Genomic DNA, 13482 nt, shown 5'->3' with positions numbered 1-13482 from the left:
GGGATATGAAAACTTCCTGGGTCTGTTTTCTTAGAGACTATGTCCTTCTTGATGAGGGCACTGCATTCTTTGTTCATTATTACAGTTTGTCCTCCCTTCAAAACTCTTTTCTTGCTCAGCAATTCCTTTAAATACTTGATATGTGTGGGCATCTGCTGGAGAATCTCAAGAAAGGGAATATTGATATGGAGAGACTTAAATGTCTCTAAAAACCTTGAATAGGTTTTCCCTTTTTCACCTCCTCCTAACCTCTGAGGAAATGGTGCTTTTGGTTGGTATGTTTCCAGCATGCCTTTTTGCAGTTCCTTGGCTTGCTCAGTTTCACTTTCCTGCTTAGCTTCTTCCACACCTTCCTTCAAGATTTCTGGCTCCTGTTCTGAGGGTCTGATTCCTTTTTCTTCTGAGACTTCCATCAATATTGTGATGGCCTTGCATTCTTCCCATCTTACTCCCTTTTGTTCCCCTTTAGGATTCTTTTCTGTGTCACTAGGGAACACTGCAGTTGACTTGGGGGCCTGTTGAGATAGCTCTCCTACTTGAGACTCCATCCTCTTGAGTTTTTCACCATGGTTCTTTAAGGTAGATCTCACATCATCCCTAAAGCTTTTCAACTCACTTATATCCTGACCCATGTTTGCCAGCATTCCTTCTATCCTGTTTAATTGATCTTGAAATTGTTGGTTCGGATTAGGTTGGGTAGGTTGATTATTTTGGCCATGATATGATGGTTGGGAGTAAGTGTTTTGTGTGGCTTGGTATGATCTTTGGTTGGAGTTTTGGTATGTGGACTTGTTATGTTGGTTTTGCTGGTTTCCCCACCCAAAGTTTGGGTGGTTTTTCCAGCCTGGGTTGTAAGTGTTGGAATGTGGATCATATGGTTGCCTTTGTTGATTTCCTACATAATTGGCCTCTTCCCAATCACCTCCTTCAGTGCTTACTTCCTCTTGATCTTGTGTGTGTATTGCGGCCACTTGCTTTGTTTCTAATTTCCTGGTGAGCTCTGCTAGTTGCTTGGCAAACACCTTGTTTTGGGCTAAAATTGTATCAACATGGTTCAGCTCCATGACTCCCTTAGTGTTGTGTCTCTCTGAAGCATAGTAGTACTCATTCTCAGCCACTGTCTCAATCACTTCAATGGCTTCTTCCACAGTCTTTTTCCTGTTCAATGAACCTCCTGATGAATGGTCTACAGCCTTCCTTGATTCATAAGAAAGTCCATCATAGAAAATATGCAATTGCACCCAGTCATGGAACATGTCTGGTGGGCATTTCCTTGTCAAATCCTTGAATCTCTCCCATGCCTTGTAGAGAGTTTCACCATCTTGTTGTCTAAAGGTCTGAACCTCAGATCGAAGCCTATTGACCTTTTGTGGGGGGTAGAAACGTGCCAGAAACTTGCTTTCCACCTCATCCCAGGTTGTTAGGCTCCCCCTTGGGAATGATTCCAGCCACTTAGCTGCCTTGTCCCTAAGTGAAAATGGGAACAAGAGCAGTTTATAGGTATCTTCCTGGACTCCATTGGACTTCACAGTGTCACAAATTCTCAGGAATTTTGTGAGATGTTGGTTTGGATCTTCATTAGCACTCCCACCAAATGAACAATGATCCTCCACAAGTGATATTAGCTGTGGTTTGAGTTCAAAATTGTTGGCCTGAATGGGTGGTTTCTGAATGCTGCTACCACAATTCCCAGAGGTTGGGTTTATGTATGAACCAAGAACCCTCCTCTCGGGAATGGCATTGTTTCCATCAGCTCTCTCATGGTTGTGAACTTCTCTATCCATGTTGAGATCTAGAGCTTCCTCAAAATTGTCCTCAGATTCTCCTTCAGATTCTTCTTCTCCCAGTACTCTCTTCCCTCTTGCTTCCCTTCTAAATTTATGAAGGGTCCTCTCTGGTTCGGTATAATGAGGAGTTGATGTCTCTCCTCTCCGACCTGTCATACAAAAACACAGCACAGGCAACAAACAAGTGAAATACTCTTGGTTAATGGAAGAGTATGGTTAGAGCAGTTGAGGAATTAATTCAAATAGTTAGTGAGTCAGTGAGTTAGTTGCTTGAATTTAAAGGCATAAAGAAAGAAAGCATGTAACAGAGTGCAGAAATTAAAATTCAACAAGTAACTTGAACTGAATTAACAAAGCAAGAAAAATGCTCAATCTAGTTAACTTCCAACTTGAGAATTGTCAATCGAAAACCAATCCCCGGCAACGGCGCCATAAACTTGATGTGCATAAACTTGATATGCTACGATTTAGGAAATTGCACGATCGGCAAAATTCCTTCCGGCAAGTGCACCGGTTATCGTCAAGTAAAAACTCACAATAGAGTGAGGTCGAATCCCACAAGGATTGGTTGAGTGAGCAATTCGGATTAGAAGTATGTTCTAGTTGAGCGGAATCAAGATTTAGATGAGAATTGCGGAATGTAAAATTGCATGAATTAAAGAGCGAGAAGCTAAATTGCTGAAATTAAAAGGGATGGGGGTGATTGCATGAATTTAATTGCAGAATGTAAAGAGAAATTGGTAAATCAGGAATGGGGAGTTCATTGGGTGTTAGGAGATATTGAGATCTCCGAATCAAAATAACTTTTATCCTTTCCTCAACCAATGCATTCATTGAATTTTGCTTGGCAATCTTATATGATTGGATCCCAATCCCTTGGCTCACCAATTCTCTCTAAAACAAACAAATTCCCAATCCCTTGGTTTAAATGTTCATTAGAAGAGATGATGCTCGATCACTGATTATACCACACAGTTTCATGAACCACAATTTGGTAGGATTACATGTCACAATATCCATCCAAACCCCAATCCAATTCACTGTGAGAAAGCTTCTCTAGCATGAATCCTCCATTCCTTTCCCAAGGTTCCGAAGGATTCCAATTATGGGTAGTTTCTTTCCCAAGACAACTACCCAATGGAATTAGATCGAGAAGCTTTCTAACAAAATTCAAGAGAAAAGATTGAAGAAGAAGATAAAACTATTATTGATTCATTGAATTACAATAGAGCTCCCTAACCCAATGAAAGGGGTTTAGTGAGTCATCGCTCTGAATTCAATTACAAAACTAAAAGAAAATGATCCAAAGTTCTTCGTGTAAAAAAAAGTTCTGGCTAACTTAAATTCTATCCTATTTATACACTTTCTAAATTGAGCTTCTGTTGTGTTTCTTGGGCTTTGAGGCCTTTCCCTGATTTCCTTTTACTTTGGGTTTATGGTCCATAATCCTGATGAGGCTGTGATCCAATTCTGTAACATTCATTGAGCAAACTTAGTGATAAACAAGTAATGACACAAGACTCAACAAATTGAAGCTCCAGACTCATCAATTCTTCAGGCCCAATCCCATAAACATGATATTCAATTGGGTTTCATACCATAATACGTTTAAGTTAATGTTTGTGCTCAAATGCTAACTTAAACTTCAATATATTTGGCCCAGAAATCCTTTCAAAAAGTGGCGTTTAAGTTGAAGTTTAAGTTTTAGTTTAAGGTTAAACTGAAACTTAAACGTGGAAATGGAAGAAAGCAACCCAGGAGTGTGAAATGTCGAACACGTTTAAGCTTCAGTTTAAGGTTAAACTGAAGCTTAAACGTGGAAATGAAGAAAGCAACCCTGGAGGAGCAATTGGGTCGAACACGTTTAAGCTTCAGTTTAAGGTTAAACTGAAGCTTAAACGTGGAAATGAGAAAGCAACCCTGGAGGAGAGAAATAGTCGAACACGTTTAAGCTCCAGTTTAACCTTAAACTGGAGCTTAAACGTGGAAATGCTCCTGGTGCCTTTCTTACTTCTGGCGTTTAACTTCCAGTTTAAGGTTAAACTGGAGGTTAAACGCTAGTTCCAGCATTTCTTAGCCTTCATGATTCTGGCGTTTAAGCTCCAGTTTAGGCTTAAACTGGAACTTAAACTCCACATGTGATATTCAAGCTTCCTTTATTGATTTTGTTGCTTCCTTGCCTAGCCTCTTCTTCCCTGAAATCATCCAAACAATTGCATCAAAGTCTTGCAAAATTTCATGAGAAATCTTCCATTCATAGCATTCAAGTAATATAACTAAAAACTCATGGAATTTGCATCAAAATCATACTGTTTGGATGGTTCATTGCTTTGTTATTCATTTAACCATTCTTGGTTACTTTAAGTTCAAGAAAATGCATAAAACAACTAAAACTAACAGAAAAATGCTAGTGAAACTAGCCTAAGATGCCTTGGCATCATTCTCTCATCTCTCTCTTAGGATTTAGGACTTCTCTTAGTTTTAGGAGTGACTCTCAATCCCAGGTTCTTTATTTTTATATAATTTATGAACTCTTCCATGTTACATATAATTTTCTTAATTAATGTTATTTGAGGTATTTCAATTCATGACTGCTTTCTTTTATTTACATGATTACTGCTTCCCATCTAAAGACATCTTTATTCCAATAGATTTACTTTTCAACCTTTTGGTTTTGGTTAAGAAATCAGTAACTCAGGAGTTGTCCAATTCAACAACATAATTGTTAATTGTTATCTTGCCAATTGAGTTGAACTTCAATAATCCCAATCTTTTCTTAGGAATTAACTAGGATTTGAAGATCAAACTAATTAGTCACTTGACCTTCCTCTGCTTTAAGTAAGGGTTAACTAAGTGAAATTAAGATTCAATTTTCATTATCATTGATAAGGATAACTTGGTCTGGACTTCCAATTTCTAATACCTTGCCAAGAGTTTATGTTTATTGTTATTATTTTATTCCCTCTGCCATTGCTTTTCTAACTTTTTACCATGATCCAAAAACCCCAAAATATACCTTTGCATAACCAATAATAAGAACATACTTCCCTGCAATTCCTTGAGAAGACGACCCGAGGTTTGAATACTCGGTTATCAATTTCAAAGGGGTTTGTTACTTGTGACAACCAAAACGTTTGAACGAAGGGATTTCTGTCGGTTTAGAGACTATATCTACAACGCGACTGTTTTTATGAAATTCTTTACTGGCAAAAATCCTCTCATCAAAATGGCGCCGTTGCCGGGGAATTGCAAACGTGTGCCTTATTATTGATTATTGTAAATATTTTATTTTTACTTGTTTATTTGTTTTTATTTTTATTTTTATTTTTACTTTTTCGTAAATTAAGAGGTTATTTGTTTTTATTTAGTTATTAAAAAAAATTTTTTCAAAAATTTGTTCTTAGTGTTCATCTTGATCTTCAAGTTATTCTTCACGTTCATCTTGACCTTCAAGCTGTTCTTAGTTGTTTTCTTCGTTTTGATCTAAAAATTTGAAATTTGGTGTCATTTTATTGTTTTTCTGTTTCCTCATTAAATTCACAAATATTTTTAATTAATTTTTTCGAAAAAAAAATTTCAGATTTTTATTTTTAAAATTTTTATCTTATCTTATCTTATTTCAAAAATCAAAATTCAAAATTCAATTTTAAAAATTTTCAAATTTTAAATTTAAAAATTTTCAAATTTCAACTTTCAAATTTCAAAATTTCAAATTTCAAATTTCAAAATTTAATTTTCAAATTCAAAATTTAAATAACCTTTTAATTTAAATTTATTTTTATTTTCTTTTTTAATTTTTATTTACTACTATGAACTCTCACCCCTTTGGCTTTGAGTCTGGTTACAATAATGTTGCAGGAAGAAGAAATTACAATGAGAACAGGTATCAAGGTTGGAACAATCAAAGATGGGAGGAGCCACAAGGATTTGATCAACCCTCATGGCAACAACCACCTCCAATGGACTATCAACAACCACCACCATATGCCTATGTACCCTTTCCTCAACATGACTTTGGACCACCATACTCACAAGCCCCTTTACACCATTCACCTCCATATGACCCTAACCCTCAACCACCATACCAACCACCTTATGAGCCATATGAACCATATATAGAACCACCCCAATTCCAACCCAATTACTCACAAGAACCACCACTTCAATATTCACCATCTCCATATCCATCAATCCAAGAGCACTATGATCCTATTTATGAAAGCCGAGTGCATCAAGAGATAAATGATCGTCTCAAGGAAACAGTGGATCGATGTCAGGCAACCATTCATCAATTGGGGCAAGCAATAATGAGTCAATTAGCTTCCCGACGTTCGGACACTCAAGGAACCCCCATGGCTTCATGTGGACAATCTAATGAAGAACGTAGGATGAAGGAGATACTAGAAACTCCAGTGAACAGTACGGAGCATGACTTTGTACTGGAACAAGTAGAGGAAGCCGGAATTATTGAAGAAGAAGAATTGGTTGAAGACTTAGGAGATGCAGAACCTCCATAGGAAAGTCCAGTCATAGAACCCCCTTCCAAGACGTTTGAAATTGATGCTGAGGAGGGTGTACAACCTCCAAGGCATATCACAGTTGAAGACTTGGAAGAGGTTGATCAAGAGATGGAGATTCAAGAAGAAGAAGCACAACCTCCCATGCCCTTGGAAAGCAAGAAGAGAAGATTAAATTGGAATAAAGCTACCAAGAGGAAGAGGTTGAAATTCAAGAAGCTTGCAAAGAGGTTGTAGTTATCAGAGAAAAGCACAAGGGAGTGGAGCTTGCAATTTCATTAAAAACACCTCTCCCTAAGTTGCCATCATCCTTCACAACATTCAAGTGGGTAAAATTCATATCCCTTAGCTTTCTAATTCCACTTGAATATGGGCTACTGGAGACGGATGGTCAACTTAGAACTCTTTGTGGCACTAAGAGTAAGAGGAAGATGGTCAGTGGTAAGAACTGTCCTGCAAAGTTCATTATGGCTGGAAGCTTTAAGTTTAAACGCAAAGGTTGGTGTAGAGCTCAATTGAATGGGTCTAGAAAGTTGTTTGGACGCTTCAGTGAGAATTATAAAGCTGAATCACCCGGATGGAATCATGATAATCAACTTGAAGACGGGTGCAAAAGCAAGATTTGGGACCTCAGAATTCATTCTGGCAATCAACACTCTTGGGGCCTTCTAACTTGCTTTAACTTACTTGAAGACTTTCTGCGCCTAGTTTGGGATCCCGGAGGCCATTGGAATCACAAGCATTGGTGGAGATTCTTGGATGAGTTCAAGCACAAGCCACCATAACAGGAAGCTAACCAAATGTCCAACTTAAGGACTCTAACTAAAAGTGCTAGGTGGGAGACAACCCACCATGGTATAATCATTCCTTTCTCAATTTCAATTTTATTTAGTTTTGTTTGTTTTTGAATTTTATTTTATTTTGTTATATTGAACCTGGAGTTTTGCATCACATTCATATTAACACTGCATTCTGCATTTTTCAGATTAAAAAAAAAGGGATTTTCGCACGCGACGCGACAGCGTCACCGACGCGTCCGCGTCGTATGTGCATTTGGAAGAAAATAAGGATGAACAGAGAGTCACGCGAAAGCGTGGCTGGAGGCGCGCTAATGGCACAAATTGATCCACGTGACCGCGTCATTGACGTGGCTGCGTCATCTGGAAAAATAGCTTCCCACGCGACCGCGTGGCTCTGAAAATCGACGTAAAAAGGGTGCTTGGCAGAGAGTTGAGCTGGAGTTGGGCTGGACTCATGCTAGAAGCCCAAGCCCTCCCACGCGAACGCGTCATATTGGAAATAAGGCCAGTCACGCAATCGCATGCCCCATGCGACCGCGTCACCCTGGATTTTGGCAATACCAAGTTTCGAACAGAGATTTGTGCGACCACGAGGCTGCACTCGCGCTACTAGCACAAATCGAGTCACGCGATCGCGTGCCCCACGCGTCTGCGTCGCCCAACCTTATCGCACACCACGCGACCGCGTCACCCACGTGACCGCGTCGCCAGCATCGCACAACCTATCCAGATTAGTGCCAATTTTCTTATCTTTTCTTCTCCGAATCCTTATTCTTCTTATCTTTTCTTATTTCTTTCTTCTTCCTTTCTTATTTTCTCTTACCTCCATTTTATTTTACTTAATTTATTTTCATATTTCATTCATTGCATCTTAATTTTTATGCATATTTTTATTTTCTTTTCTAAAATTAATTAATTCTCCTTTGGTGTTAAAATTTTCTTATTTAACTATTGCATTTTCTCTTGAATTATTTTGGGTGCTTCGTGACTTGTTTTATTCTGATTGGGTAATACTATTTAAATCAATGCTAATTTTTATATTACTGATAGTCCTTTTGCATTGACATGAACTTACATTATCTTTCATTACCCACACTCTTCCCCATTGTTGTACATTTTGTACCACTGGCATGCCATGACTTCTATTGTTTTCTCACTTGCATGTTGTAGCTACCATATAAATGAGACCCTTTTCATTTGGCATTAACCCAACCATACTTCATTTATTTTCTTATCTCTATTATTGGGTTACTTTTTCTTCCCTTTTTCTTTCAGGATGGCCACCAGGAAGAGAACCGAAAGACGTTTACATGGGGAGACAGACAAGTCCATCTGCACAATCCTTAGAGAAAAGCAACAGTTGAAACAACCCGTCCACCTGCACATTTCAGCATGCACCGAGGACGGTGCAATCTTTAAGTGTGGGGAGGTCGATACCGATTTTCGTGGGTTAGTACATCCCTATCTCAACGCCAATGTTTTAATTTTCTTCGTTAAATTAGTTGTTGCATTTGCATATTTATTTGATTTTATGCATTTAGTTACTGCTTGGTTAAAATAATAAGTTTCTTTTTAAGACCCTATCTTTGAAAAAAAAAATTTCACTAATCTAAATTGAAAAAAAAATTATATTAAAACTTGTTTGAAGTTCTATTTGGAACATGGTTTTTGAGTTAAAGAACACACAACCTGTGAGATTTGAGCTTATTTATATGGTTACATTATTTAACCATAAATATATTATTCCTGTGTGTTTTCTTCTTTATAATTGTAATCTATATTTTGTTCCAATCTATATGTCCATTATTTAGTGTATTTACATGCTTGCATATGATTGAGGCCATTGTTTGATTTTAGCTCACTTATCCCAAATAAGCCTACCCTTTAAATTACCATTGTCAGCCACTTTGAGCCTTTTAATCCCCATTTACTCTATACTTTACCACATCACTAGCCTTAAGCAGAAAAACAAATTAAAAACCCCAATTGAATCTTTGGTTAGCTTAAGATAGAGATTGTGCATCAACTAAGTGTGGGGAAATTGTGGGAACATGGGTTAATAAGGGAATGTATCATGTTTCTAATTTATTTGAATATTGGGAATTTGGGAACCTACTCATGAAAAACCAAAATAGAAAAATAATAGAAAATCCATGTGCATTGAAAAAAAAAAGAGAAAAAGAAAAAAAAAAAATATATATATATATATATATATATATATATATAAAATATAAGTAAATAAATAAGGGGACAAAATCACCCCAATATTAAGTTTAATAAAAGATCAATGCACATGTGATAAAAAAATTAAAGAAAATTTGGTACATGAGTATGGGAATTATACAAAAGTGGAAATTATGGGTAGCTAAGCATGAATTTAAAAGTATATAGAGTATATGTATATTAGGTGAGAGCTTAGGTTAATTAAAGATTCAATTTATAAAGCTCACTTAGCCATATATATACCTTTACCCTTACCTTAGCCCCATTACAACCTTGAAAAAGACCTCATGATGTTTGCATTGGTATATTAAATATTGTTGATTGGTTAGATGAAGAACAAGGTTTAGAAAGCATGACAAGAGAAGAGTAGAGTGAATAACCCTATACACTTGAGAGATTAGAGTGATACACACTACCAGTGAGGGTTCAATGCTTGATTCTATGTTCCCTGCTTTCATGAGCTGTCTTCTTACAAGTTTACTTGCTTTTTATTGTATGATTTGAATTAGTGAAATCTGGTTTATGTTTGTCTTGAAGAGCTTATTTACTTCTAACCAAGTAGGTAGAAACATTTTTGCATGTAGTTACATTCATAGGTTGCATTTCATAAATTCTATCATTTCTCTCCATCTTTATAGCTTCTCTTGAGCTTAGCATGAGGACATGCTAATGTTTAAGTGTGGAGAGGTTGATAAACCTCTATTTTATGGTTTATCTTATGCTCATTTGAGTGGTTTTATCAACTCTTTACCCACTTATTCATAAAAAATGCATGGTTTACAATTCCTTCCTAATTATGTGCTTTGATTGAAAACATGCTTCTTTGGCCTTTATATTGCTAATATTAATCCTCTCTTATCACCATTAGATGCCTTGATATGTGTGTTAAGCGCTTTCAGAGATTATAAGGCAGGAATGGCTTGGAGGATGGAAAAGAAGCATGCAAAAGTGGAAGGAATACAAGAAGTTTGAGAAACTGCTAAGCTGTCCAGCCTGACCTCTTCGCACTCAAATGGCTATAACTTTAGCTACAGAGGTCCAAATGACACGGTTTTAGTTGCGTTGGAAAGCTAACGTTTGGGGCTTCGATTTGATATATAATATGTTATAGTTGCCCTGATGCTAGATGACGCGAACGCGTGATCCACGCGGACGCGTTGCATCTGCGAACTTCAATCCGCGCGGCCGCGTGGATGACGCCTCCGCGTCACTTGTCCGCAACCTGAACGTACCAGAATACACAGGGGGCGATTTCTGGGCTGTTTCTGACCCAGTTTACGGCCCAGAAAACACAGATTAGAGGCTATAAAGTGGGGGAATGCATCCTGTTCATACCCTGGGTCGAACTGTCCGACCCGGGATGATTGATGGCAAAACGACTGACCTCTTCAGGTCCAACTATCCGACCTCTTCTTAAAGAGATCGGCCAAATCGATAGGAGAGCCCAGAAAAAGGCCCAAATGTAGGAACATGACCCAAATCCAAAGGCAGTTCGAGCCTACAGAGATAAAGGCGGTTTCCTTAAAGATAAGCTGACTTCACTCAAGATAAAGATAAGATAAGATAAGATAACTAACTTGTCTTATCAGAAAGGTCAGCCCACACTACTATAAATACACTGGAGCACCCAGGTATAACTCATACTCTGATTCTACATAAAAAACCTGCCTAATACCCGTGCTAACTTAAGCATCAGAGTTCCTTGCAGGTACCCCCCACCCTCCGGTGGCCAAGGATCAGCAGCGCAGCAAATCCAACAAGTCGGACACAACAGCTCCGGCCGCCACCAGCCAGCCGGACACGTTATCTCCGACCGGTACCAAAGATCTCATCCGAGATCGACCTCCAGTTTCAGGTAACCCTCGGAACATTGGCGCCGTTGCCGGGGAACCTGAAAGTCATCCCAAAACCATGGCGGACGGCCATGACAATGACCACGACTCGGATCTGGAAAATAGAACACCGCACAAGAATGCGGACACTACGCTAAAGGATACTCCAGAATCCAACCGGGACAAAAACTCACCAAATCCGGGAGCCATGGAAGCACTTCAAGATCGCTTAAAGTAGCTAGAGAAAGAAACCCAGCAACAACGGGAGATCGGAAAGGATCTACAAAGAGAGGTACGGCGACGTCAAGAACTAGAAGAAAAACTACAGCAATTAGAGGCCGACCTCAAATCAAAAGCTCCTCGGACCACGCCTGAGGAAAATTCACGCAAAGAACAGGATCCATTCACCAGGGAAATCATGAAGACCAAAATCCCAAAAGATTTCAAGCTCCCGGATATGGTTTTGTATGATGGCACTACAGATCCCAACCATCATCTCAGTAATTTCAGAAGCAGAATGTACCTCATCGATGCCTCAGATGCCGTTCGTTGCAAAGCGTTTCCAACAACTCTCATGAAAACGGCGATCAGATGGTTCGACAACTTACCTCCGAAGTCCATCTCAAACTTCGACAACCTGGCCAAAAAGTTCCTGGCCAGATTCTCCATCCAGAAAGATAAGGCCAAGCACGCACCCAGCTTACTAGGGATCAAGCAAGGAGATCGGGAGAGCCTCCGCAACTACATGGAAAGATTCAACAAAACATGCATGGACATACAAAGTTTACCAACAGAGGCCCCCATCATGGGGCTTCTCAATGGCTTACGAGAGGGACCTTTCAGCCAATCTATCTCAAAAAAGTATCCTACCTCCTTAGACAAAGTCCAGGAGCGAGCAGAAAAATACATCAACATGGAAGAGAACGCTCGGCTAGGAGAAATCTCAAAATCTGGGGCCTCCTACCGAGACAAAGACAAGGACTCCAAAAGAAAAGAAGATCGACAGGGTGAGAAAATCAAAAAATACCACAACTACACTCCTCTCAAAGCATCCCTGGTCGACGTGTACAAAGAAGTCTGCCATACAGAAAAAATCCCCCCAGCGCGGCCACTCAAAGGCAAAAGGGGAGGAGAAAACCGGAAGGAATATTGTGAATATCATCGAATTTGAGGGCATTCTACCAACGAGTGCTTCGACTTGAAAAATATCATCGAAAAATTGGTAAGAGAAGGAAAATTAGATCGATTTCTGGCTACCCGGGATGATGACCAAAGAAAAAGACGAAGAGACGAAGATGATGGACGAGCTGAACGGTCAACTCGGACACCAGAAAGACACGTCCACATGATACATGGCGGATTCACAGGAGGTGGGATCTCCAAATCATCCCGAAAGAGATATCTCAAAGAAATATATCATGTTGAGGGAAAAGAGGAAGCACCTGACATCCCGGAGATAATATTTACTAAAGAGGACGCATCCGGCATCATCTCGGGACACGACGATCCCATGGTCATCACTATTATACTGGCAAACGCCAATCTACACCGCACACTAATAGACCAAGGGAGTTCTACCGACTTCTTATTCAAAACAGCCTTCGACAAGCTCGGTTTAGACGAAAAGGAACTTAGAGCATACCCGAACAATCTGTTTGGAATAGGAGACACTCCGATACAACCGCTGGGATACCTATCGCTACACACTACTTTTGGAAAAGGGAACCAATCTAGGACCCTCAAAATAGACTACATTGTGGTCAACGTAAGTTCAGCCTACAATGCTCTCATAGGTCGGACAACACTCAATCAACTCGGCGCAATAGTCTCAACACCGCATCTATGCATGAAATTTTCAACTGCAGAGGGGATAGCTACGATAAAAGTAGATCAAAAGATGGCACGTCGCTGTTATATCGAGAGCTTAAACCTCAAAGGCAGAGGAGAAGAGTTTCATACAATTGAGCTTGGCGGAGCTCAGCATCGAGAAGAACTCTGTCCGCACCCAGAAGGTGAGGTAGAGAAGGTTCAGATTGGAGACACCTCAGACAAAACGACTAATATCGGCACGGTCCTAAGAGGAGACTCAAAAGAATTACTGATACAATTCTTACAAGATAATGTCGACCTCTTCGCATGGAAAGCCGCAGACATGCCAGGCATAGACCCCGAGCTAATGTGCCACAAGTTGGCGGTCTATCCAGGATCTCGGCCGGTGCAGCAGAAGCGAAGAAAACTCGGACCAGAATGATCCCAGGCTGTGGAAGAACAAGTACAAACGTTACTGGAGGCAGGATTCATAAGAGAAGTCAAGTACCCACTA

The 13482-nt window shown here is 39.5% G+C and overlaps 1 non-coding gene across 1 annotated transcript; it reads left to right on the top strand.

Moving 5' to 3' along the window:
- The first annotated feature begins 1254 nt into the window (after window positions 1-1254).
- LOC148567951 (small nucleolar RNA R71) lies at window positions 1255-1358 on the top strand. The gene has a single exon (XR_015883117.1). It is a non-coding gene; the product is annotated as a small nucleolar RNA R71 (small nucleolar RNA).
- Window positions 1359-13482: the final 12124 nt, after the last annotated feature.

The sequence above is a fragment of the Arachis ipaensis genome, chromosome B4, assembly GCF_059453495.1.
Source record: "Arachis ipaensis isolate K30076 ecotype BB chromosome B4, ASM5945349v1, whole genome shotgun sequence".
Classification (NCBI taxonomy): domain Eukaryota; kingdom Viridiplantae; phylum Streptophyta; class Magnoliopsida; order Fabales; family Fabaceae; genus Arachis; species Arachis ipaensis.
The sequence above is the reverse complement of the archived record's forward strand: the minus strand, read 5'-3'. Positions and strand labels throughout refer to the sequence as shown.